The following is a 26,369-nucleotide window of genomic DNA, read 5'->3' as shown; positions in this document are numbered from 1 at the left end:
ATTTTGGAAGATTCACAATGTCTGCTTCGGACTTCCAACACTCACTGTGGGACCACATGCCAGATCCTCTATCTTTGCCAACTAGCATGAATGAGCAGTGCTGCTAACTGATACACCTGAGCACTGTTTGCCTCCCATTAACTTGGTATATCTTAACATGAGCTGCCTGGCTATGGCTCACCTGCCTTAATAGCAAAAGCAAGTCTCTACAAAAGAGCGAGTGCTAAACCTGAGCATGAATTCACAAGATTAACTGCACCGAAATGGAGCTAAGTTGACTGCTCAAAGGCTCTTTGCACTTAACATCCAGCAAGCTGACAGCTTGGCTTTTGTCTGGGGCTTGTATTCCCTTTTGTTAAAAAATCTTCAATGGTGGAAAACAAGGCAAAGTGGAGATTTCACACTTTCCAGAATTATTCCTGGAATGCAGACTCAAAAGAGCCGTGCTGCATTTTCTAATGCATTAAAAAGTCCCGTTCCACATGCTGACACAAAATGTCTCTAAATGGAATCTTGGGCACCCAGGGAAGGTTGGTCCATGAGGGCAAAGGAGACAGTGCGCCACCAGTCTCAGTCTAACCTCAGCCACTTGCCCACCTTCTCACAACCAGCCCACAGGATGGCCCTGACTATCAGCCACTTCCTCCTTGGTTTTGGAGGATTGCACAAAGGAAGAACCTTGCCTCAGGAGAGTAAGGAAAATTCTCAGGGATGATTCACACCCTGGCCGGCACTTTCTTGATCTCCTGTCCTCGGGCAGAAGATATAGAAGCATGATTAGTCGCACCAACAGGGTAAAGAACAGCTTCTATCCGTGGGCTGTTAGGCTGCTGAATGAAAAGATAACAACAGGGCAACTGACTTTCGGGTTTGGTGGGTGTGCGTCAATAAACGAGGGGAATTAAGACTAAGAGAGCTGAGTGGGAGGGTGCTCGTGTAATCTCACTGTATACAAGTTGTACAAGTAACAATAAAGTATTTAATTTCATTTTCATTTCACATGGAGCATAAAGCTACCCATGGCTATTAGCAATGTTGGATGTGCTCTGCCTCCACAGTCAAGAGGCAGTAATGCTTCTGAATACCAGTTTCTGGAAATCACAGGAGGGCAAAGTGATGTTGTGCTCCATTCCTACTTAAGGTTCTCCTACAGGGATCTGGGTGGCCATTGGCCTTGGTCCAGCAGGCTCTTCTTATGTTCCGTGGCTTTGTAGAACTCAGCAGGAAGGAGGATGTGGACAAAACTGGAATTCTCCATCTATCATTGGCTCTGTCTCCACCTGTCACTGAGTACCATATGAGTCACCTCTAGAAGACTTGGACTCTAAAGTATGTTGGGCCAAGTTGTTTATAAGACTTCATAACCTGCACCTTGAATCGTTCCTGGATGAGAAGAGGGATATACTACAAACATATGGTCCCAGTAGCTTGTTGCTGCTAGGAAGCAGGACTTCACATTCTGTAGTTTTCAATATTATGAATTTCTGAGTATGAGCTTTTAGTAAAATTATATATTTTCAGTCGGGTAGTATTTATACTACTTATACTTACTTATACTACTACTTATCCACTCCAGGTAAGTTCAAGAAGAAAGTGGAAAGAGAGTAAGAGAGAGCATTCCTTACTCCACGGGGATTGTTTGTGAATATTCATTCAACACGAATATTCAACATGAATATTCATTAATTTGAAATATCAACTAAGTCTACAGCACAGCCATTTGCTTTGCATTCCAGCATAACCATGAACCACTGAAAAAGAAAAAAATTACAAGGTATACTTCCCCGTTTTGACAGTAATTATAGTTAGAACAGCTGCAAAACCACTGAAAGAAATGAGTCAGGTTCATAATATACCAACAGGGCTTGAAAAAATAAAAACTATATTATTCCAGGGCCCTTTCTGAATTTTACATAAAATGAGGACCTGTTCTGGTTAGGATACATGGAACCTCTTGCTGCATATTCCCAGCTCAGTTCCCAATATTTGGGAGCTCTCAAGAGCCTTTTTCAAGCCCCTCCAGATATCCTTTTTGTTGTGCATTCACTTTCTCCTTGCCAACTCAGGATTTTACAAATTTTTATCTTGTCACCTTTTACTCACTTTTTCTCTAAACTAAGCTAAGCTAAACTACTGAGATTGTATGCAGTTCTACTTTCAATACAGTTTACATCTAAAGCATGCAAAATTGGCCACGGCGGAAACCAAAAACATGCAATAAAGCATGTTTTCTCAAAAGTTGTCCCATTAAGCTCATATAATTACAGAGTTGGAATATCATTTAGTCAAATACAGTGGTGCCTCGCAAGACGAAATTAATTCGTTCTGCGAGTTTTTTCGTCTTGCGATTTTTTTCATCTTGCGAAGCACGGTTTCCCAAAGTCTTCAAAATCACCAAAGTCTTCAAAAACCTCTAAAAAGGCTACCACACCGCGTGCTATGAGTTGCTCCTCGAAGTCACCCTGGGTATTAACGGTTTTAAGAAAAAGGAAACAAACTTGCAAGACGTTTTCGTTTTTTTCGTTTTTCGTCTTGCGAAGCAAGCCCATAGGGAAATTCGTCTTGCGAAGCAACTCAAAAAATGAAAAACTCTTTCGTCTTGCACGTTTTTCGTCTTGAGAGGCATTCGTCTTGCGAGGTGCCACTGTATCATATAGTCCAATGCCCTGCTGATGCAGGATATTTGATAGGAGGCTATCCAGGCTCTGCTTAAATCTTTTAATGAAGGAGCGCCAACCACCTTCTCATGCAGTTGTCTTCACTGTCAAAAGCTCATTACCATCAAGAAGCTCTTCCCAATGCTGAAATCCCATTTCCTATAATTTGAACTCATTGTTTTCTGCCTGCCCTGGAAAACAAATGTGCTTCATCATCTATGCGACAGATATTTGAAGATGGCTATTGCATAGTTAAAGCTATGGTTTTCCCAGTAGTGATGTATGGAAGTGAGAGCTGGACCATAAAGAAGGTTGATCGCCGAAGAATTGATTCTTTTGAATTATGGTGTTGGAGGAGACTCTTGAGAGTCCCATGGGCTGCAAGAAGATCAAACCTCTCCATTCTTAAGGAAATCAGCCCTGAGTGCTCACTGAAAGGACAGATCGTGAAGCTGAGCCTCCAATACTTTGGCCACCTCATGAGAAGAGAAGACTCCCTGGAAAAGACCCTGATGTTGGGAAAGATGGAGGGCAAAAGGAGAAGGGGACGACAGAGGAAGAGATGGTTGGACAGTGTTCTCAATGCTACCAGCATGAGTTTGACCAAACTGCGGGAGGCAGTGGAAGACAGGAGTGCCTGGCGTGCTCTGGTCCATGGGGTCACGAAGAGTCAGACATGACTAAACGACTAAACAACAACAAATCATATCACCTCTTAATCGTCCCCAACTCTCTCAACCATTCCTCACTGGACTTGGTCTCCTTCCCATCTTTATTGTCTTTCATTGGACAGGTCCATTGTGATGCAGTCCACAGGGGATTCTTGGTGTTTCAATCTTATTGGCTGCAGGGAGACTTGTGCTTGCACAAGCTTTTTTCCAATACACCCACAGTGCTATCTCCCCTGTTGGAGGCAATATGCTTCTGAATACCAGTTGCTGTGAAGGGGTCAGTGCTGTGGCAATAAGGGTTCTGCCTGCATGCTTCTCACGGATATTTGTTTGACCACTGTGAGAACAGGATGCTGGACTAGAAGCAGCAAGCCCTTCTTGCATTCTTAGCTACTGTGCATGCAGAATCCCCATTCATTATTCGTGGAGTGGGCCAATCCATTTGTGCAATGGAATGAATGCATATGGTAGATTGGCTCCCTCACTGAACAAATGTGGAACTGGTTGCGCAAAACTGGTTGTGCAAAATCGCTGTTGCATCCTGAATAAATTGTTGGAAATGGTATGCAAGCTTCTGTCTGGTTTAATTGATCAGGCTGAATGAGGGAAAGTTGTTCCTCGAGAAATCCAGCACAAAAACCCATGCTTGGGTAAATCTGTTCAAAAACTCTTTGCATCTTACAAGAGCCTAGGTAGCATTCTAGCAGGAAGCCAGACTGAGTTCATGCTGGGCACCCGAAACCAGATCTTGATGGAATAAACTGTGAAACATAAACAAATCTGGGAGGGGAATAATGGCTGTGCGGAGTAAGGCTCCTTTTCCTCATTTATTAATTTGTCTGTCTTTCTTTGAAAGAATTAAGTTTCCTTCCCAGGAGCAGGTGAGGAACAAGAATGTGAAGCAGCACGATCAGGTTTCATCAGTAGCAGCGCAAGACTAAGGAAAGCAGCCATTAAATTAATCCTCGTCTTCAGACAACTTTGACTTGGAGTCTGCAGGTGGTAAAAAAAGAAATTGGGCAAAAGGTAACAGCAGAGTGATCTGTTCTTTCCTTTAGTGAAGCCCATGGCAAAGTGTTGGTTCAGCTTATCTATCTGCACATCTGTTACAATATCTGGGTCATTTTGTCCATTGCCACTTTTAGGGAGTCCCATATGCTTTCTACATTCATCGAGTTTCTATCCACCACCTAAAACTCATAGCAAGGTATTTTAGACTAAAAGAAAGTGAATAGCCTAAGTTCACCCAGTTTGCTTCGTGGTTGAGCGAGAATTCGAATCCAGGTCTTAGTCAAAATCCAGCCCTCAATCAGCCTATATGGCACACTGAGAGATCCTCAGGATTAATGACATATAGAAAAATAACACTGGCTCTGTCCCTCATTGCTGTTCCAACTGCCCTACATCACTTGGAGGAAACTCTTCTCAAGTGGGAAGACCCCTGTACTTGGGGTTCCACCCCACACATTCTGGAGTCCTGAGTTGTTCTAGAGCAGGCATGTCTAACAGGTAGATCGTGATCTACCAGCAGATCACTGGCCGTCTGTGGTAGATCACTGGTAGATCACTGGATCCCCCCAAAGAAGCTCAACATCTTTGGCTCCCCTAAGAAAAGCTCAACAGCTTTGACCTGAACCCCCAAAAAGGGGGTAGATCACTGCCAGTTTTTAACTCTGTGAGTAGATCGCAGTCTCTTGGGAGTTGGCCACCCCTGTTCTAGAGTATAAGAGGCTCCCTGTCATCTCTGTCTCCTTCCCCCACCAAACACACATTCACTGAACAGGGTTTTATTTCACACCATCTTGAGAAGCTAATATAGGGCAATGCAGAATCGCCAGGAGATCTGATCTTCACCCAGCAGCGGGGCTATTTGTATATTCAAGAGCTTAGTCTCTCTTCAGATGCTAAGAGACCGATGCATATTCACAGCACTAACAACAAAGAAAGGCTGCAAAAAGGAAATTAGCATTGTAAAATTCTTCGGGGAGGGGGGGTGTTGCTCCCTTAGGGAGAAACTTCTTTTATTTTTAGCTCTGTGTTAAAGAAAGTGCTACCACAGTCACCTAACACACTGATAAGTTCCTTGGCTGCTAACATTACAGTTGGAGACTACACCAATGAGATGCAGAAAAACTCAGTAACTTCTTCAAGGAGAAATGCATGATTTGATTGCTCTCAGTTGCTGGGTCTTCATTAAAAGCGTTGCGTTTTCACTCACAGGCATATTTGTTTGCTTGTTTATTGTATTTATATACCGCCCTACATCATAAGATCTCAGGGTGGTTCACAGAGTAAAATACAGGATAAATTGGCCATAAAAACTTTGGAGAATAGCTAGGGCAGCGCTAATGAATCTTTTTCAGCCGGGGGGGGCACATTTCCTTCTGTGCAACCTTCTGGAGGCCACATATTAGTGGTGGGCAGAACCAGAGGCAAAAGTAAGCAAAACAATAAATGTAAATTTTGCCTTTGTATAGAAGGATCATTTCATCACACACACTCTCACACATACATCCCTCTCTATCCTCCATGCAGGCAAACAGGAAACATGATGAGAAGGGCAAAAACCAGCCAGGCAAAAACATTCAAGGAAGGTGCGAAGCAGGGCAGGTGACAAGTGTGGCCAGGAAGCTAGCAATGCAGCTGCTCCACCCCATGCAGAAAGCCACCTCTGGGGAAACCCAAATGCAGTTGGCACGAGTTTGAGACACACAAGGGCAGGAAAGCCAGCAAGTCCTTTAAAATGGAGGAGGAGGAGGAAGGGGGGAAGAAAGAGTTAAAAGGTTGATAATTACATCTTCCAAGGCCTGGACAAATACTATGAATGGTTCTGCTGTGCTTCACAGGACCTTAGAGGTTATGGTCATGGTTCTATGGTTGCAAAGATATTGCAACTGCTAGGCACAAGCTTCTAGCCACAAGCCACCATCAGCCTTTCAATGGCTGCAGAATGTGCTACATCCTGAGATATGGCACAATGGCTGAAGGTAGGCACACCTTTGCAGGTTGCCTTGAGCCCCACATGCCATGGCATTCAACTAATTTCCTCCCAGTACCCACTGCAAATGAGGGACGCTGGTGGCGCCGTGGTATAAACCACACAGCCTAGGGCTTACCAATCAGAAGGTCGGCGGTTTGAATCCCCGCGACGAGGTGAGTTCCCGTTGTTCAGTCCCTGCTCCTGCTAACCTAGCAGTTCGAAAGCACACCAGTGCAAGTAGATAAATAGGTACCGCTCCAGCGGGAAGGTAAACAGCGTTTCCATGCACTGCTCTGGTTCTCCAGAAGCGGCTTAGTCATGCTGGCCACATGACCCGGAAGCTGTCTGCAGACAAACGCTGGCTCCCTTGGCCAGTAAAGCAAGATGAATGCCACAACCCCAGAGTCGTTCGTGACTGGACTTAACTGTCAGGGCTCCCTTTACCTTTACCTTTTTACCCACCACAAATGGCAAAAAAAACCCAGGAAAAATAACCAGAAGCTGAAATGTAACCTCTGCCTATGGAGGTCTTTTACAAGTAACAGCGAACATATTTTCTTTCGTTGGAACCATAATTATACAAAACAAAGCATTTGCCCCAAAAGAGCTAAATGCATAGGTAATTGGTTTAACACATGAACAATGGAATAGTTCCTCTGAGGCCAAAGGCAAAATTATAGTTCTTTCTTGTGTGCTTCATAGTCAGCCAGTCAAAGCGTTCCTCAAATCCACCAAGGTGATGCATACTTTGCAAATTGCGTTAGTCCCAAAAGAATTTGCAGCTTGAATGGCATAGCCTTGAAATTATAATACAGGAAATAATATAACAAATAATTCCAGACACACACACACACACCATCCCCTTACCGTACATATACATGAATTCAATTAACCTTATGCCCCCAAAAAAGTGGGCATGCTAAGTTACCAGAAGTTGGATATGTTTAGTTTCCCACCACAGGGTGGTAAGGGAGAGGCTTAAGGAGCAGGGTATAGAGTTAATCACACCACTTCATAATCAATCTCTGTTATGTCCAAAATTTGGAAGAGCATCTTCCAGGGTTGAAGAAGAAAAGTTGTATCCAGAAAGGGACAACACCCAAACGTTTCATTTTTACAATTCACTGACAAACTTACAAAAGAGCAAGCTAGAAAAATAGTGACAGCCGTTTCCTCCATTCCTGCGCACTCCCTTGCTAGTGGAAGGGTTTGCTGGAAACAGATCCACACACATTTTCTGGAAATGCTCGTAGGTCTACCTAACCTGCCCTGCATCGCTCAGTAGCTGCTGCAGCTTTTAAGGTATGGAAAGGGTTAAAACAGAGTTCATAGCAAAAGCATACACAAGCCATTCACTACTTCTCCTCCCAATCCTCCAAGGAAGAAGAAGAAGAAGAAGAAGAAGAAGAAGAAGAAGAAGAAGAAGAAGAAGAAGAAGAAGAAGAAGAAGAAGAATGCTTAAGTAAAAAAAAATAGATGTTTGTTATAGAAAGAGACTCCCAGTTGCTTGCTTGCACAAAACAGGAACACAAAACAAACACGGAACTAAACACACACACACACACACACACACACACACACATACACACAGACAAAGCGCCACAAAGTAGGAAATACTCAAATACTCCCTGTTGGTTTTCCAGCCTTCAGGGAAACAGTTCTGAGCAGGCTCAGAACCAAGCATAGAATCACAGAATTGTAGAGTTAGAAGGGAACTCCAGGGTCATCCAACCCTGTGCATACAGGAATCCTGCCGACAGCCGTCCCTGGATGGCCTCAAACCACCAGCTTTCTGGTTAACAGCAAGACACACTGACCTAGGCTAACACTACCACAAAGGGTTGCTTTTGAAGCAGTATATCTACTATAGTAGCTGTGCAAGACAGGCCCTATATCAACAGATGGATTAAGAGACTTCCTATTAGGACTGACTTTCCTATGGCTTGATTAGTCACATGTTGTTGTTTTTCTGTTTAGAGACACAAGGAGAAGGCTCAGAACAGGGACACGAAAACGATCAAGGAGATGGAGCGACTTGCCTATGAAGAAAGATGGCAGCGTATGGGGTTATTTTAGTTCAGAGAAAAGGCAGGCAGCAGGCAACATGATAGGGGTTCAGAAACATATGCATGGCATGGAGAAACTAGATACAGAAACCTTTTTCTCCCTCTCTCATAGTACTGGAACTCATAGATATCTGATAAAGCTGAATGCTGGAAGATTCGGGGCAGATAAAAGGAAGTATTTCTTCATGGTACACTTAGTTAAACTATGGAACTTGCTCCCATAGCAGGCAGTGATGGCCACCTAGTTAGATGGTTCAAAAGAGGATTAGACAAATTCATGGAGGAAAAGGCTATCAATGGTAATCTTCTTCCTCTTCCTCTTCCTCTTCTATTATTTATACCCCGCCCATCTGGCTGGGTTTCCGCAGCCACTCTGGGCGGCTCCCAACAAAATATTAAAAACACGATACAACATCAAGCCTTAAAAACTTCCCTGACCAGGGCTGCCTTCAGGTGTCTTCTAAAACTCAGGTAGTTTTTTTATTTCCTTGACATCAGATGGGAGGGCGTTCCACAGGGTGGGCGCCACTACCGAGAAGGCCCTCTGCCTGGTTCCCTGTAACTTCACTCCTCGCAGCGAGGGAACCACCAAAAGGCCCTTGGTGCTGTACCTCAGTGTCTGGGCTGAATGATGGGGGTGGAGACTCTCCTTCAGGTATACTGGGCCGAGGCCGTTTAGGGCTTGAAAGGTCAGCACCGACACTCTGAATTGTGCTTGGAAATGTACTGGGAGCAAATGTAGGACTTTCAGGGCCGGTATTATATGGTCTTGGCGGCCACTCCCAGTCAGCAGTCTAGCTGCCGCATTCTGGATTAGTTGTAGTTTCCGGGTCACCTTCAAAGGTAGCCCCACATAGAGCGCATTGCAGTAGTCCAAATGGGAGATAACCAGAGCATGCACCACTCTAGTGAGACAGTCTGTGGGCAGATAGGGTGTTGGCCTGCATACCAGATGGAGCTAGTAGACAGCTGCCCTGGGCACAGAATTGACCTTGCACCTCCATGGACAGCTGTGAGTCCAAAATGACTCCCAGGCTGTGCACCTGCTCCTATTAGCCATGATGGCTTTGCCCTTCCTCCACAGCTGGAGGAAATACTCCCAAATACTAGTTGCTGGAAACCACTAGTCAGGAGAGTGCTCTTGTGCTCAGAGCCTGCTTGTGGATTTCCCACAGGCATCTGGTTTTCCCCTGTGAGAACAAAATGCTGAGCTAGGTGGGCTATTAGCCTGAATCCATTCCACCACACACCACTGTTGACAAACCTGTGCACACCACACAAATTCCCAGGATGAGGTGAACAGCTTGTAGACAATAGGTATCTAGAATTCCTTCGGAGGGCTGCAAGTGATGTGGGTATGGGTCAAAATCAGGCAGTGGACCTTATGTTTTGCAGCTGAAATTGGCGTAGGAGGTGGAGGAGTCAACAACTTGCCACACCTTGCCTCATTTTCAAAGCCGTCAAAATCCCTCTTAGCCAAAACCTCAGCTGAGGGGGAAATCAGAGAGCAAGTTCAGAAGTATGCATTTTTTGCTCGAGGTTATCTAAACAAGCAGATGTAATATATAAGTACACGCAGCCGTAAATTCTTAAAGCAAAGCAACGTTCTGCTCCGGCCAGGGCTTATGCAAATAAAACATTTTGTTTGCTCACAGTTATATTTATAGTGCTGATTCAGTGATAGATAGATAGATGGAGGGAGAAAAAAACAAGGAGTTCTTTAAAAAGCCACACATTTATGTATTATGTATGTGTTCCAGAAGTAGTTTGCAAAACAATTGAGGTCATCTCTGAATTTACTATCACCTAGCACTGCCACGGACAACCAAGCCTTTTTCTGTGCTTGAGACACAGATATAAACAGCAGGCACCCTTGAGAATTTGAAAGGGCTCTACAATGGAAACCCTTATATAAAAGCTTTGTAGGTGAGCTTAGATAGTAGAATCTAAGCTCTCGTCGCTTGTTATAAATAGTTTTTGCTTTCCTAAGGCTTCTGCTAGTGTCTTCTGTACCACCTCACTTCTTCTGGGGTCAGGGAGGTGAAGTGTTTCTCTCCAAAGCAGAGGGGAAATGTTGTACACAGGTAAAACGGGGGCCCATAGGAATTTAGGTCACCACCTTTCCACCTTAACTCTTCATTGTCAAAAGTACACTTAGAAGTGAGGGAAAGGCATGTCTGTTGGACCTGCATCTCTCAGCTACCCTAGGTGTGCACCCAATGAGGCAGTTGCAGCAAACAGAGGTCCTGCCCCTGACCTCAGCTTATGTCTGACACCCGAACTGTGTGCAAGCAGGTGGAGATTGTCTGTGTGTCACCTGCTTCTGCCCTGTCATCTTCAGTCCTCTCCTGGTCCTGGGAGACAGTGGAGAAGAGGTGGAACAGGAGGTGGTGTTAGTGTGGAAGCCCTTGATTCTACAGCAGCCTGACCTGTCTCTCCCTCCTCCTGCAACTGTCATTTACTCCCCACTCCTGCATCTTCTCCTGCCTCTGACTCTCGTCTCCTGGCTGTTACAGGTTCCCCCAGTTCACTGATCCCTTCGTCCAACCCCCTTTCTCCTGCTGCTCACTCCTCAGGGCCCGGCCAGTCCCTGACACAATGGGCACCAGCGACTTCTTCATGCTCACTAGAGAACTGGCATGCATATTTGCACCTAGGGTGACCTATCTTAAAATAGTCCTCTGGTCTGAAGATATCCCCTGTTGGAAGGGCTGTTTCATCCAAGCCCAGTTTAAAGATAAAGAACCATAAGGAGGGAGAGCAGGAACCCTGAAGCAGAACCTGGACAGGGGACTAGGCAGCCACAGAGGTCATCTGGTCACAGTGTGCGCCACTGTGGTAAAGGATTCCTATTTAATCCGGCCTCCAATGGTAGAACATAGACGCCATGACTAATAGCCATTGAGGGCTTTATCCTCCATGAATTTGAACCAAAACCTAAATTTATCACATCGTTCACAAGCTATGTGTTACAAGCAAATACATGTAATAAGACATCAATGCTGAATATAAGGGTAGTGAAATCGCACCCAAGAAGCTTAAATCATATACCATACTTTTCCGTGTATAAGACTGTTTTTTTCTTTAAAAAATATGTTAAGAAAAGGGGGGTCGTCTAATACATGGGGCCATTTCCCCCTATTTTCTTAATTTGGAGTCCCCCCAAAATAGGGGGCATCTTATACACGGGGGTGTTATACATGAAAAAATATGGTATATGACTGACAGCCTTCTTTGGAAATTAAACCAATGTCCAGATTTAACATTCAAAAACTTTACTTGCAGAAACTTATAGTTATAGATGAATTAAAACAAAAAGGTTATAGTCACATGCTCATCCAAGCATGGGTTTGCAGTCTCTTCTTCTAACTTCTAAACAACTATATTTTCCTTTCTTTCCAGACCTCAGCACATTCAGCTTTCTGTATCTCAGTTATGCCATGCCTTGCAGCTCCTATGAGAGATTTTCACTTTTACCTTCTCCTGCAGCTTTGCAGTTTTGCTCTTTTTTTCAAGCAGAGAAGGAGCACTCTGATACTCTATTCAACTTAGCAGTGTTCACAGTGGATTCTAAAACACAATCATCTTGCTTCACATAAAATGGAGTCTCTCCTTCACTAGATACCTCCCATGTGACCAACATTAGCCAGTCACATGAGAACTACTAGTGGACTCAGTTACCAATCAATTGAATTTAAACACATAGTAATGCATACAAGCATTTACAGTTTTAGTGAATTAAATTACTATACTTAACAATCAATAGGTCAAACATGTCTGAGAGAGGGGGATTTGCAGCTGAGAAGCTGCAGAGGAGAGGGGCTTAACCCTTCCTTCACACGCTACTTTCTCACAGCAACTCCAACCTAAGCAGCCTTTTCCCCCGCAGGCTTCCAGACATGTATTTAGTTACCTCACAAAAAGAGCCTGAAAACTCACTTTATATGTTACAGCATATTATTGTCCTGTAGCATAAACATAGACACGAAATATTATTGCTATAATAAGAGTTTATAGGGATCATAAAGTGAATCACTCTTGTGCTAAGGACTAATTTACTTTTATATTTACATGTTTAGTCTTGAAATTTCATATATGTGAAAAATACTCCCTCCAAACCCCCCCCCCCTTAAAAAAAACAAACCTCTGGCTTTAAGACAGATCATAACACTCCGATCCATTTTTTGCAACTAACAGGGTGAGAGGGAGAAGTGGTTAGATTACTTAAACGGTTCTGAGAAGTCGCTCAAAAACCTAGTGCAAGTGCAATTTTCGAATGAAACCACAGTTGTTTGTTTTCTCAAGCTAAAATTAGTTAGAGCCATCAATGCAAATGGGCTTGTATACCTGCACAAAAATGTGTTGGGCTTCCCACAGTACCCACATGGTGCCAGATAGTAAGTTAAACTAGCAATTTGGAACGATTTCAACATGTGCCCTCATTTGCTTTCCTAGGGGTCATTTGAGTCACTGGAGCATCTCAGGTTCATTTTGCAGGTCATCATAACTTGCGTAATCAAACTGGAGTTGCATAACTAGTGTCATCTTCATTGTCTTCAAATATCTCAAGGGCTGCCACAAGGAAGGTGGAGCAAACTTGTTTTCTCCTGCTCTGTGGGAGTAGGATTTGAACCAATGGTTTCAAATTACAAGAAAGCAGATTCTGACGAAACATCAGATCAAACTTTCTGACAGTAACAGCAGTTCAACAACGGAATGGACTCCCTCAGGAGGTTGTGGACTCTCCTTCCTTGGAGGTTTTAAAGCAGAGGTTGGATGGCTATCTGTCATGGATGCTTTAGTTGAGATTCCTGCATTGCAGGGCATTGGACTAGATGACCGTTCTATGATTCTATTATTTTACACCCTACATATTCTACTCCCTATGTATTTCCCATGTAACGTCCCCCCACCCGCACTCTCAGGTCCTAAACTCCCCTTCTTATTCAAACATTGCCCTGATTATCAATCATCACTGATAATTTTAAGCTTTTTTATAAACTGTTTGGAGGTTTTATTACCATCAAGCAGTACAGTGGTACCTCGGGTTACATACGCTTCAGGTTACATACGCTTCAGGTTACAGACTCCGCTAACCCAGAAATATTACCTCGGGTTAAGAACTTTGCTTCAGGATGAGAACAGAAATCGTGCTCCGGCGGCACGGCGGCAGCGGGAGGCCCCATTAGTTAAGGTGGTACTTCAGGTTAAGAACAGTTTCAGGTTAAGAACGGACATCCAGAACAAATTAAGTACTTAACCCGAGGTACCACTGTATATAAATTTTGTTAAATAATAATAAAAGGGGGGTTATCATCAATGGCTCCTGCCTATGAATGGTTTTTAGGATACTTCAACTACAGATGATGAGAAGAAGGCAAACCCTTTGTTATATCCACTTCATTTATCCAAAATCTGCAGTTAGTCCAAATCTGAAGGCTTCATCCACAAAGTAGGAGAATCACAAGTAGGTTTCAGACAGCCCAGTGGATTTTTTTTTAATAAAAAAAACTTTCCCCTCTTTCAACAGCTGATTAACACTCCCAATCCTGGACTCACTGAATTAGCTTCACTTGTGTGTTTTTTCTAAATCTTCCTATAAATTTCAATAAGCTGAAGTATTTCTTTCCCTGTATGGGGCTATCCTAGCTGGCTATCTAGAAAAATCACTTGGTGCATAACATAACAGCTCATCTCCTCACAGGGTTGAAGCATAGATTAAAAAATGCTCTACAACAACCCATTCGCCCCAGATAACATGGCCATTCTGGCTCAAATTGATGCGAAATGTAGTCCAAAACATATGGAGGGCACCAGGTTGGCAAAGGCTCTTCTAATATCCATCTGGCTCACAATTGTCTTTAAGTGTTAACTTTACAATAGTGAACAGATCCCAGAACTGTGTTTGGAAGTTTGCCACAAACAAGCCTTCTCCTGTGTGTGAATTATAAGCGTGAGCTAACAGCAAAGAATCTCCAGGCTGTATTTTTAAACCAAATTATGTTTTGATCAAATTCTTCACATTTTAATAAATGATCTACACTCCTGTTATTCAGATGCTAGGTGTTTTCGAAGATTTGGGGTAGATTAAAGGAAGTCCTTCTTCACACAGCGCCTTCTTAAACTGCGGAACAGGAGGCTGTGAGGGTCACCGACTTGGATGGCTTTAAAAGAGGATTCGACAAATTCATGGAGCACAAGGCTATCAATGGCTTCTAGCTGTGGCGAAGACGATGCTCTACCTCCTCATATTGTTATGGAAAGCATGAATTAGGCAGATTTGCCGTTAAATGTGAATAGTAGTGAATTTCTCTCCAAACTCTGTGAATTTTAAGAACGAAGTACTCTACTGCTATAGAGTATTGGGGAGCCAGATTTGGGACTCGCGGCTCTAAAACACATGAGAATTTTATTTATTTATTTATTTTTTACAAAACTTACATTTTATTGGACGTGAAACCGCCTACAGAGGTATAATCCCAAACCACAACACCTCGCCCCACCGGGGTGTACATTTACGAACTCAAAGCTTTGTTGTAAATCATTGCCAGGGCACCCAGGAAAGTGACGTATTCCTGGAAGTTCACCACTTGGTCCCCATTGCAGTCCAGATCTTTCATTAATGCCTGTATCTCTGCGTCCTGCAGTTTCGGTCCAATGGTGAGCTCCTTCTGTATCAGCTCCTTCAGTTCCTTCTTGCTTAGGGTGTTCTTATCGCCATCCTTGCAAGCATATTTGTGGAAGGTCATAACCAGCATGCCAATAGCTTGGTCAAGAGGTGCTACCATGGTGAGAGATCAGAAGCAAGATGGTCCAATGCGGAGTGGCAGGAAGCAATGAAGAAAGTGGTCACATGAGCATTTTATAAACATAAAGCTGAAAAAAATGAAGTGGGAAAAGGAAACAGGTTCCACCCCATCCCCCTTTTCTCATTCTGAAATATTTTGTAGTGCAGAGAATGGAGTTTCTTTTACCTCCTACAGCACACATGCTGTGCTTGGGCAAGCAGCACATCCCCAACTTCCCAGAAGTTCCTGTCACTGGCACTTAATATTAACCTGGAAGTTCTCTTTCCAGACAATGGGGTGAGTTATTCTAATACAGTATCCCATATCTCTATAGATGCAATTGCAACCAACAGTCTCTAAGTCACTAGTCCTCGTGAGACCATTTTGGTGGGCTTTGGCTTATTTTATTTTAATCTTGGTTCGTGATTCTGCAAAGCTAGGGAGTTCTTCAAATATGTAGAAACTATGACCTTATTTTGGTCTCATTTGTCTTCCAAACTGGTAGGCACATGACTTAACATAGGTTGAATACCTCTTTGAGATTTTTATATATTGGTATAGAAATTATTTTAACAGATAATAAATAAATACATATACATATCTATGGATGTCATGGATCTAGCTACAGTTAAGCCATCTTACATCCCACATGTGTTAAGGGCATGTCTTATTTTCTCCACTGAAATCAATGGGGCTTTAAAGTACTTCACTTTGGAGAAAATGGATTTTTTTAATAATAATAATAAAAAGTTCTTAAAATGTAAGCTTTTTTTATTGTTTCACTGCCCTTTTCAGACACTTTCATCACAGCTAGATTTCTTCAGTTATGCCTTGCCTAAAACAAAAACCATTTTTTAAAAAATCCTCTTTTTTCCAGCAACATGTCTGCACTTTTTTACACATACTTTACAAGGCAAATTTGGCATTCAATTCACTTGCATACCCTAATGTGGGCTTATTGAAGGCAGGTGCACACTTTAATATATATGGGCATAGGGACCCCCTTCTAGACAATAAAACACTGGCATGGCCAAGCGCGGAATATCTGTTGGATTTTATTTGTATGCCTCAAAACCACAAGCGTTTCTTAGGCGCTACAAGTATGACAGAGTCAGAACAGAATTCCTGCATTATACATGTACCATACTAAATTTACCCATCGGCATTTCTTCTCCTTGTATATTGTTGTGGTGTCCCCTTATTTTTTAAAAGAACTGTCAACACAGCATCACACCGCTATTACCATCAAGGGAGGGTCATTTTACTACGCATAGTATAATGAAGCAGTGTTAGTTAACGCTATTTCTTTGAGTCGTCTGGATGTGAAGTGAATCATCCCAAAGTATAAACAGTCTGGCCTGCTGGAGAATTATTGCTCTTCATTAGCACTAGATCTTGACTGGTAAAGTGAGAAAATATTGCCCCAAATAATAAAGCAATAAAGGTCTATGTCACAAATGGAAATGGACAAACATACAAGCCAAATGATCAAAGAGCTAAGAATTTAACAGGAAGCAAAACACCCGGATGATGATGGACGAAGCTGGGGGCAGGGGCGCGGGGGGGGGGACATACTGCAACCAGTACAGCATCCTTAACAAGCGTGTGCATGTTTTGAAGGACAGTTTCGCCTTCACTGCATCACCAAGCAGAACACTTTTCCCACAGAGGAATAAATGGCAAAATATATGAGAGAATGTAAAGAGGTGCATTGGAGTCATCACCGGTGTAGGAGCCAACCCTGATCTCTGCCCATAGTGACTGTAGTTGCTTGAACAGGCTAGAGAATGTCAGGAACTGTGTTAGCCTGATTCCCCAAATTGCCTGCCTGTGAGAAGAGAATGGCAGAAAGCTAACAAGGAAGAGAGCACCGCCAGGCCAAAGGGAATACAATTTCTTTTCTTGTGGACAATCTTGTTAAAGTTCAGTGGGTCTTCCCCTAACAGAAGACGTGTCTTTCATCTTCAAGGTGGCCTCCTGCAGACCAAGTGTTCCTTATTTTCCAGGGACATCCCTAATTTAGAGAAGCAGTCCTGTTTTCTGATTTGATCCCGGAACGTCCCACTTTTCCTTAGGATGTCCCTATTTTCAGTGGAGAAATGTTGGAGGGTATGCATTATATAGTTTAGTCATTAGGAAGCTGCTCAGTGCGGCTGGGGCAACCCAGTAAGATTTGTGGGGTATAAATAGTAAAATTATCATTATAGAATGGGAGTCCCTATTTTCATTGGACAAATGTTGGTGGGTATGCTTCTGACTTTTGATACTGTGGGTCCTTAAACAAGTCCTCCTGCATTTACCTGCGTATTTGTGTCTTTAAGCGGCTCCTCTTGATCTCAGATTTTCTCCTACATCTAAAGTAGGTGTGGAGCTATTTATAAATCAAGGGCTAGTTCTGAAGTTTTCATAAGGTGGTTTATATTGCATATTTGAAATCTGGAGGTGTTTCAGGAATGCATCATAAAACCACCTTCCATAAACTGTCTCTCAGGAAACAGCCATGATAACAGAGACCGTCAAATCTCACTTTAAACAAGTTAGCTTGTACCCCTGGTTTACTAAATTTCTGGAATATTTTACTATCCGAGCTGAAAATCTGTCCAATGTTTTGAAGTCTTATCAGTTGCATTTTCAGAAGCATTAAACTTATGCCTAGCATCCCGACAATTTACGTGCTACATATTTCTCAGATTGCAATGATGCTCTTTTTCTCTATCTTATGATACAGTACCTGGTACACAGCAATAGAATTGTGTGAGGGTTTTCCCCTTTTAGCACTTTGTTTAAAGCAGCTTGTAAAGTGGTCAATCATTTCATCACACTGCAATTTCTTTCATTCACCTTTGATTAAAGCAGGAAAAATATTTGAAGCTCACTTCTGTATAGCACATTGCTGTACCTCCTATATATTTTTGGATACTTGTTTGCTTGTCTGCTCTGCAGTTGGGCGCCTCTTAAGATATACAACCAACATTTGCATTATCGTGAAGGTTTCTGTCTATGTCTGGATACTTCTGGGTGCCATTTTGAATCAAGATGGCAGACAGAACCTTTCAAAACTGCATTGGTTATGGTTCCTAAGATCAAGGAGCAAGTTTTTGTCAGTGTTTAGATGCATTTAGATGCCATTTTGAATTGAGATGGTGGGCTGAAAATAAGGGACTTTCAGAATTGCATAATTTTAACCACTGACTTCAAAACGGCACTGATTTATTGGTTTCTTGGAATTCCCTTGCAACACCAGGTAAATGGCTGCATTTACCAAATGTAGGAATTCTCAGGGGCCGTTCTGTTCTCCAGACAATGGACCAGGAAAGAAGGTTTGCCACAAGATCTTCCACCGTTCCTGCAAAACTCTACCTTCTGCCAAGGAGTCTGTTTTAAAACCAGTCATTCAGTCCCTTTGGTCAATGATGATGAAGAAGGCCTCTCTGGTGCTTTCCACTTTTCAGTTATGTTTTGTGTCCCACACAACAGAAGAAGTTGGAAGATCAGCATCCCTGATGCAACTCTCAATTGTTGTCCTGAAAATGTATGTCACACGCTGCTCTCCAACCTATATGCAGCACGTCTGAATTTATTCATTCTATTTATTTTGCAAAACTTTCCTGAGCAGCATGCAGAATGGGTTGCAATTCCAAACAGGTTCACCTGGGTTGTGGTGAAAGCACCCTAGAAGCAGTGAGAGGGAGACAGAACTGTGTTGACCTTCAGTTTCCCAAAAAGTCTGCAGAGCAGAGCAGTAGCCAGTCAGCAGCTATGCTGGCTGGGAACTGATGGATGCTGGTGCCCAGCAACTTCAGCAGGGCACCACGTTGGCTACCCTTGCTCTGCAGGTCAACACCCTTTCCCCAGGAAAGTCTCCACAGATGTCCCATTTTCACTGCATTCTTTCAGACACCATTCCTAAAAGCAATTTCTCTTCCTTCCCCCCTGAAGAATGTGTGCTTCATGGCTGGTGGGTATCAGGGGCCAGAGAAGCTTGAAATAAATGGAAGAAGCAGAAGGAAAATCTACAACCATCTGCCAAAATTGCTATGCCTTTTGCCTTTAGAGAAGTGCCAGCTTTAGGCCTGGTTTCTGTATTGGAACATTGTTCAGAAATAGTGAAGATAGGAGAGGCTTTCAGCTCTTTAAAGTTGCGTGGTCTAAATCAGCACTAGCTTTGTACAGAAATAAACAAAAAAGAAATATACTTGGAGCAAAATCCATAGTTTACTCCTGAAATAAAATCTTAATAAGGGGTTTCCCCTCAGTGAGTTGTCTATTGCAGCCTTAATTCGTTAACTCTACTTGGTTCACTATTTCTCTTTGGAAAGATTAATCTCTAGCATACTCCATCCTTCTAAGCATTAAGGATGCTATTCAACCATCTCCATCCTCTGTTTCAGGGCAGAGCAGGACCTTCCTCAACTTCCTTCTTCTGCTTGTGCCAAAAGACACAGGCCTCGCCCTACGATTAGGCAGATGGAGGCCGCCACTTCAGACAGCAGGTGTTGAGTGGTGGGGAACTGTGTGTGCCTGCTGACTGCTGCCCTTGTAAGCTATGGAAGAAACTACCATGCTGCCCTTGTTGAAGAAAGATTTGACAGCTAGTTTGGTTGACTTTTGTATATAGACTGGGGGAAGGTGCCATCTTGTCCTTCACTTCAGGAAGCAAAATGTTTTGGCCTAGCCTTGAATAGACATGCTGACAAAGCATAAATCCTACTGCAGTCCCAAGAGGAAATGTCCCCTATTGTCAGTACAGTGGTACCTCGGGTTACAGACGGTTCAGGTTACAGACGCTTCAAGGTTACAGACTCCGCTAACCCAGAAATAGTACCTCAGGTTAAGAACTTTGCTTCAAGATGAGAACAGAAATCGCATGGCGGCAGCGGAAGGAGGCCCCATTAGCTAAAGTGGTACCTCAGGTTAAAAACGGTTTCAAGTTAAGAACGGACCTCCAGAACGAATTAACTCAAGGTACCACTGTACTGGGATCCTATACACCCAGTCCAATCTGCCCACAAGATATGGAGCAGGCTCATAAATGCTTTGGAGGCAGACTTTCTCAAAAGACAATACACCATGATGAACTTGGTTTATGCAGAACATATTAATCAAATGCGGACATAAGAGACTTGGTACAATCCACTGTGCCAATTTGACTTCCACCTCCCATTAAGATGCAAAGAGCTGGCAAGCATCACCATTCTGCCAGTGTTCCTATAGTGGCACCTTGCACATTTGAGAACACTAGAAAATATGTAGAGAACCACCAGTAACACAAAGGAGGAGGGCAGAGTGGGAGCTTCTTTGTTTCCTCCTTCCTATGGAACAAATACCCCTGTGGCCCCAGGTCATTCCATGGCCAAGTGGCCAAGTGGGGATTCAAACTCTTGTCTCCCAGGTTATAGTCTGGCTGTCTAACCACTACACCACACAGACTCCCAGTACAATGTCAGGCAGAAGAGGGTTAGGTGGGGCTAGACTGCAATTGATGGGGCAGAGCTCCATTTGTGCTAACAGACCACTGAAAATAAACAAAAATGTTCCAACCCTTCTTGATGTGGACATATTGATCATGAGGTAATTCGGCCAACATTCTTTAAAAGCTTTCATATCTTTGATAAAATATCACTGGAACTGTAAGAATGAACTGTGGAAAGCTTTCCAAATGGCAAGGAAGGATATTTAGATCTCTAAGCATGAAGAGAAAATGTCAACATTTTTACCAAAGACACAAAGCCATTTCTTTCGTCGGTCTTTTTCTTCTTCTCCCAGTTCCTGACATGCCTAAACACCCAGAATAACCGCTCTCTGCTTTGGAGACAGGCAGGGAAGAAAGAGAATGATTTGATTTCTCCCCACAGTCTGCCTTCATTTCCTGCATCTCACATTTAAATCACAATGATGAATTTGTGTTAAGGTAATTACAAACATCTGCAAGCAAGACAATTTCGCAACCGAAAGAGATGGGGAATCACACATCGCAGTCTAATGCAAGCCACCATCATTAAAAAGAACTGCATGAGTTTCTGACAGCTGAAGACACCAGGATTTTTTTCCTTCCCCTGAACCTTTAACAACTGGACACATCTCACAATCAAACATAACATTCAGAAAGCAGGTTCTGGTGAAGAACCCATCATGGTCCATGTCTCTTTGTTGTTGTTTAGTCATTTAGTAGTGTCCGACTCTTCGTGACCATGGACCAGAGCACGCCAGGCCCTCCTGTCTTCCACTGCCTCCCACAGTTTGGTCAAACTCATGCTGGTAGCTTCGAGAACACTGTCCAACCATCTCGTCCTCTGTCGTCCCCTTCTCCTTGTGCCCTCCATCTTTCCCAACATCAGGGTCTTTTCCAGGGAGTCTTCTCTTCTCATGAGGTGGCCAAAGTATTGGAGCCTCAGTTTCACGATCTGTCCTTCCAGTGAGCACTCAGGGCTGATTTTCTTAAGAATGGATAGGTTTGATCTTCTTGCAGTCCATGGGACTCTCAAGAGTCTCCTCCAGCACCATAATTCAAAAGCATCAATTCTTCGGCGATCAGCCTTCTTTATGATCCAGCTCTCACTTCCATACATCACTACTGGGAAAACCATGGCTTTAACTATACGGACCATGTCTCTTAGTCACTCCCAATATCTCAGCTTTTTGAGTTACAGCGGGGCAGGGATGGGGAACCTGTAACCTACAGGTGTTGCTGCACTACACCTCCCATCACCCCTTACCATTAGCTATGCAGACTTGGAATGATGGGAGTAGCAGTCCAAACATCTGCAGATTCCCCACCCCGGATGTAGGGTTAGGGATGGAGGAGAAATTTAATTCTGATTGCATTTTAATGAGAAATTACCTAATTTGCACTTCTCAGACCAATAGGCAAACTGAAACACAGCCGTGCTTCAAAAGTTGCAGTTCTCCAAATTTTGTGATCTGAAATGCAATTCTCCAACCAAACAGTATGTCCCCAAAATGTTGACAACCTGTTGACATCTAGGACCTGTTGCAGCAACGAAGGAAAAAGAGAAGGAAGGATCAGGCCTGCAATGGCCAGATTATGAATTCAAAACCTATCCATTCTGCTTTTTGAATTCTTTCTCAGAAAAGATTATAATTGGATTCTCCAGAGGTTCTAATATGCCACAGCTCACTGTCTTCATAAATTATCTTTTGAGGAGCTCTGGGTTGCTCTTTGTGCTTGAAGTTTAGCCTTCCCTAAGGAACCTCCTGTCTTCAGGTGGCATAGGGAAACATCCATAATTTCGTACCCAAGTTACAAATGACATCCTGTCTTTTTTATTTTTATTTTTTAGTTTATGAAAGATGTCAAAGTGTATGCCTAAGTATCTAAAAATACAATTTATTTTATTTTCTGTAGGAAAAGAACCTCATTATTTTTTAGAGCCTCTCCAAGGCTCTGTTAAATTCTGACAGAGATGTAACAATAAATCATAAAAGAGCCCACTCAAATGATTTACAGGTTCAAGCCCACATTGTTGTGCTTTGTGTCTCTTTAAGAACGGTGTGAGCGTATATGTAAGAGCCTTGAAATACAAGAGTTACCATGGCAATTATCTGTGTTTAGAGAGCGGAGGAGAGTAAAGTTCTGTGGAAGTGACCACAGCACAGAACAAATTAAACAAGCCTTTTTTTGCAGGTCTGAATTATGTCCTGTTTCTCCTCTGAACGGTGGTTTGGGGGAAATAAACAGCTTAGCCATCGTGGAGAGAGGCTACTGTTACGACATTCAAAATGAGATCTTTGCAAATTGTCCTACATGGTTGTTTCAAGGACAGCTGAGCCCTGGTTAGGATAGGAGGCAGAAGCCCTCACCGATTACAGTTTTCCACTGCACTCGCCCAGTCTTAAGCCTAACCAGTTTATAAGTGCTTTGAATACTCTAAAACAGGCATCCTTAAACTCGGCCCTCCAACTGTTTTGGGACTACAACTCCCATCATCCCTGGCTAACAGGACCAGTAGTCAGGGATGATGGGAATTGTAGTCCCAAAACAGCTGGAGGGCTGAGTTTGGGGGTGCCTGCTCTAAAACATCCTTTCCCAATCTTGGGTCCCCAAAATGCTGTTGGGACTACAACTCCCATCACCCCGAGCCAGCACAGCCAGTGGTCAGAGATGATGAGAGTTGTAGTCCAACAATATTCAGGGACCCAAGTTTGGGAAAGGCTGCCATGCAATCTCCACCAGTCTTCCAGGATGGGGGCGGAGCTGTTCTATTAGCTTTCCAGAAGGTGGGTCATTGTTGTTTACTGGAGGTCAGGGATAAGGCAGCAGGGAAGTTGGTGCAGTGCCAACCTAGCAGTTCGAAAGCACGTCAAAGTGCAAGTAGATAAATAGGTACCGCTTCGGCGGGAAGGTAAACGGCGTTTCCGTGTGCTGCTCTGGTTCGCCAGAAGCGGCTTAGTCATGCTGGCCACATGACCCAGAAGCTCCCTTGGCCAGTAAAGCGAGATGAGCGCCGCAACCCCAGAGTCAGCCATGACTGGACCTAATGGTCAGGGGTCCCTTTACCTTTACCTTAAACACTCTATCAAGAGTGATGGATGGGCTTTGCTGGTGTGTTTCAACCACACCAGTTGAAACTACACCAGGGCTGTCACCCAATTAAAAAATAAATAAATCCTAGCTCATTTCAAATTATGCAGGCATGGGTTACAGAAGGCACCATCTTAATTAATCATTTAAAGTACGGTATTTATATATCACCCTTCATTTTATTTAGAAGACATTAGAGGAGTCTCTGACCAGTTACATCACAGTACAAATACCGTAAGAAATCAATCAATAAAATCGCTAAAACAGCCAAAATTACTGTTGAAATGCCTAGGTGAACCAAACTGTTTTTGCCAGGCACGGGAGGAGTGAATGCAGTATAAGCACCAGATGAGCCATTTAAGGAGGGCATTCCATAACCAGGGTGCCACTACTGAAAAGGCCCTTTTGTCTATGTTTGAACGGCATACCTGTGATAAAGGAAGCATAAAGTGGCTATATCTTTTAAGGAGGTGATTCCTCCACTTCAGGGGTTCCTAAACTGTGGTCTATGAACTTCATTCAGGTGATCTGCAGCATGATTACATTAAATACTCATATTGATTTTTACCGCATTCTAATGCTTCTTTCATTTATTATAGTGTACTGGATTCTATGGAATGGAAATGGTAATACACGAAAATACCATTTTTACAAATAAAAGAAGCACTAAAATGCAATTAAAAATCCATATAAATAAATCTCCAGCAAGCATTTAGTATTTGAATTTGTGATGGGGAACATCTCATTATTTGTTAAGAATAAAAGCCAAAGGACTGGACGCAGAAACAGATTGGTTTGTGTTCTCTCATGATGCTATGCCGACAACTGATGCTGCCACATGTGAACATTGAGGCCTAAAATATTTTATTGATTACTGAAGATCATGGAAGGAGCAACTAAAAAGGATGGATGACTTATGTCAGTAGAGTTTAAATGGGAAAAGGGAAAGGACTTGTGACCTTGCAGGACAATGTTTTCAGAAGCACTGTTGGGTGCTCTCTGTAAAGTAAATGCCCTATTGGATCAGTTAAGCCAGAAGACTGATTTGATGACTAATGCGGTCAGAACTTTTGAACAGGTAGTGGGAAACTATGTGGAGCCCACCCAGGAACTAAAACAGGAGTGTGCCATGACAGAACAGTTAAGAGAAGAGGATGTTGCAGAATCTCGAGCGCCAGAGATGGAGGAAGTTGCGGCCCAGCAGGAACATGAACTCTTGGACTTGACAAATGAACTTGGAAAAAGCCAGATCTGGAAAGATAAAGTTTGGTTTGGCTTGGAAATGGGGGGTTGGATAGACCCCCCTAAAACGGACTTTTCGAGTCTGGCAATGGGCCGTCAGATGTTTGGAGCTGTGGGGGCTCTCAACTTTGGAGGGAATTTGAAACATGTCTTTAAATACTACATGGAGTCTAGTCTGGACTATGGAAAAGGGGCCGACTTGTTGAAAAGGGTAAAAAATATTACCAAGCTGGAGTTCCCACGAGTGAAAGGAAAATATGAAGAAGAGCCGCGGAAGGGACATGGAAGTGACTTGACGGCCTCGGATATAAGATTACCAGGTTAATGTGCTAGATCAATGGGATAAAAAGGACTGACAAACCCGGGACCAGGAGGAAGGGACGCTGGATGAAGATTGGATTGTGTTTATTTCTTTTTTTATCATTAGGATTGTCTTATAAAATTGATGAATATTAGAAAAATGTTGAAATGAAATTACTTGGCTCTTGCAAAAATGTTTAAAGAATTAGGTAAAAATGTTAGGATTATGAGAAGTTGGTAAAAATAAGATTTAAGTTTTAAGCGTTAAGGTTTTCTATAAGATAAGATGAAAATAGTTTAAGGTAATGTAAAATGTTATGGTTATGAGAAGCTGGTAAAAATAAGATTTAAAAATTTTAAGCTCTAAGGGTTTCTATAAGATAAGATGAAAATAGATTAAGGTAATGTAATGACAGAATACTATGAATTATGGAAAGGATTTGCTGTGATAATTATTAACCAAGATACAAGAAAAGGGAGGAGGAGGAGGTCAAAGAAAGAAGGTAATGAAAGTGGAGAATTTGAGAATGATGGTCTTATTTTTTCTTTTTCTTTTTCTGTATTGTCTTTTTTTATTGTAATTTTTTTAAAAAAAATCAATAAATATTATTTAAAAAATAAATAAATGTTTGGAAATGAATCAAGGGCACTTACAAGTATTCTGAAGCTGTCACAAACTTCATTAAGCGTTCTGGTTTTCCTCTAGTGGCATCCCAGCCCTAATCATATTAAGTGGAAACATGATCTACTGATTTCCAAAGGGACCCACTTGCTAGTAATGCCTTTAGGCATAGGGTGGGAAACTGCTACCCTAAGCACTCAACCCACTGAGTTCAATGAAACTTACTTTATGTGTGTAGAACTGTAGTTTTACCATATTGTAAGCATGTCAAAAATGTTTTAGACTGGAGCCTAAATGCACTTTATTATGGACTCATCATGAACTTGCAATAAGAAGTTATGGATAATAATAATAATAATAATAATAATAATAATAATATCACTGTACTTACATCCCTAAGTTCTGCAGAGCAATAAAGCCAAGTAACATTGCTAGTGAGTTTTCATTTGGAGCACATGTAATAAAAATAACTGAAATTGCCTCTACTTTTCCAAGACAGCC

At 42.7% G+C, this 26,369-nt stretch overlaps 1 long non-coding RNA gene and 1 pseudogene across 2 annotated transcripts; both read right to left on the bottom strand.

Moving 5' to 3' along the window:
- Positions 1-956: 956 nt before the first annotated feature.
- LOC308476012 lies at positions 957-3,423 on the bottom strand. The gene is made up of 2 exons (XR_013985640.1): positions 3,370-3,423; positions 957-1,383 (listed from the first exon to the last, which is right to left on the bottom strand). It is a non-coding gene; the product is annotated as an uncharacterized lncRNA (long non-coding RNA).
- An 11,365-nt stretch (positions 3,424-14,788) lies between these two features.
- Positions 14,789-15,212, bottom strand: LOC308475669 (protein S100-A6 pseudogene; annotated as a pseudogene). Its single transcript has one exon. The product of its transcript is annotated as a protein S100-A6 pseudogene (transcript).
- Between the last annotated feature and the right edge of the window lie 11,157 nt (positions 15,213-26,369).

Source organism: Podarcis pityusensis (genome assembly GCF_964106645.2).
Source record: "Podarcis pityusensis genome assembly, chromosome: 4".
NCBI classification, from domain to species: domain Eukaryota; kingdom Metazoa; phylum Chordata; class Lepidosauria; order Squamata; family Lacertidae; genus Podarcis; species Podarcis pityusensis.
This window is presented reverse-complemented; position numbering and strand designations above follow the sequence as displayed.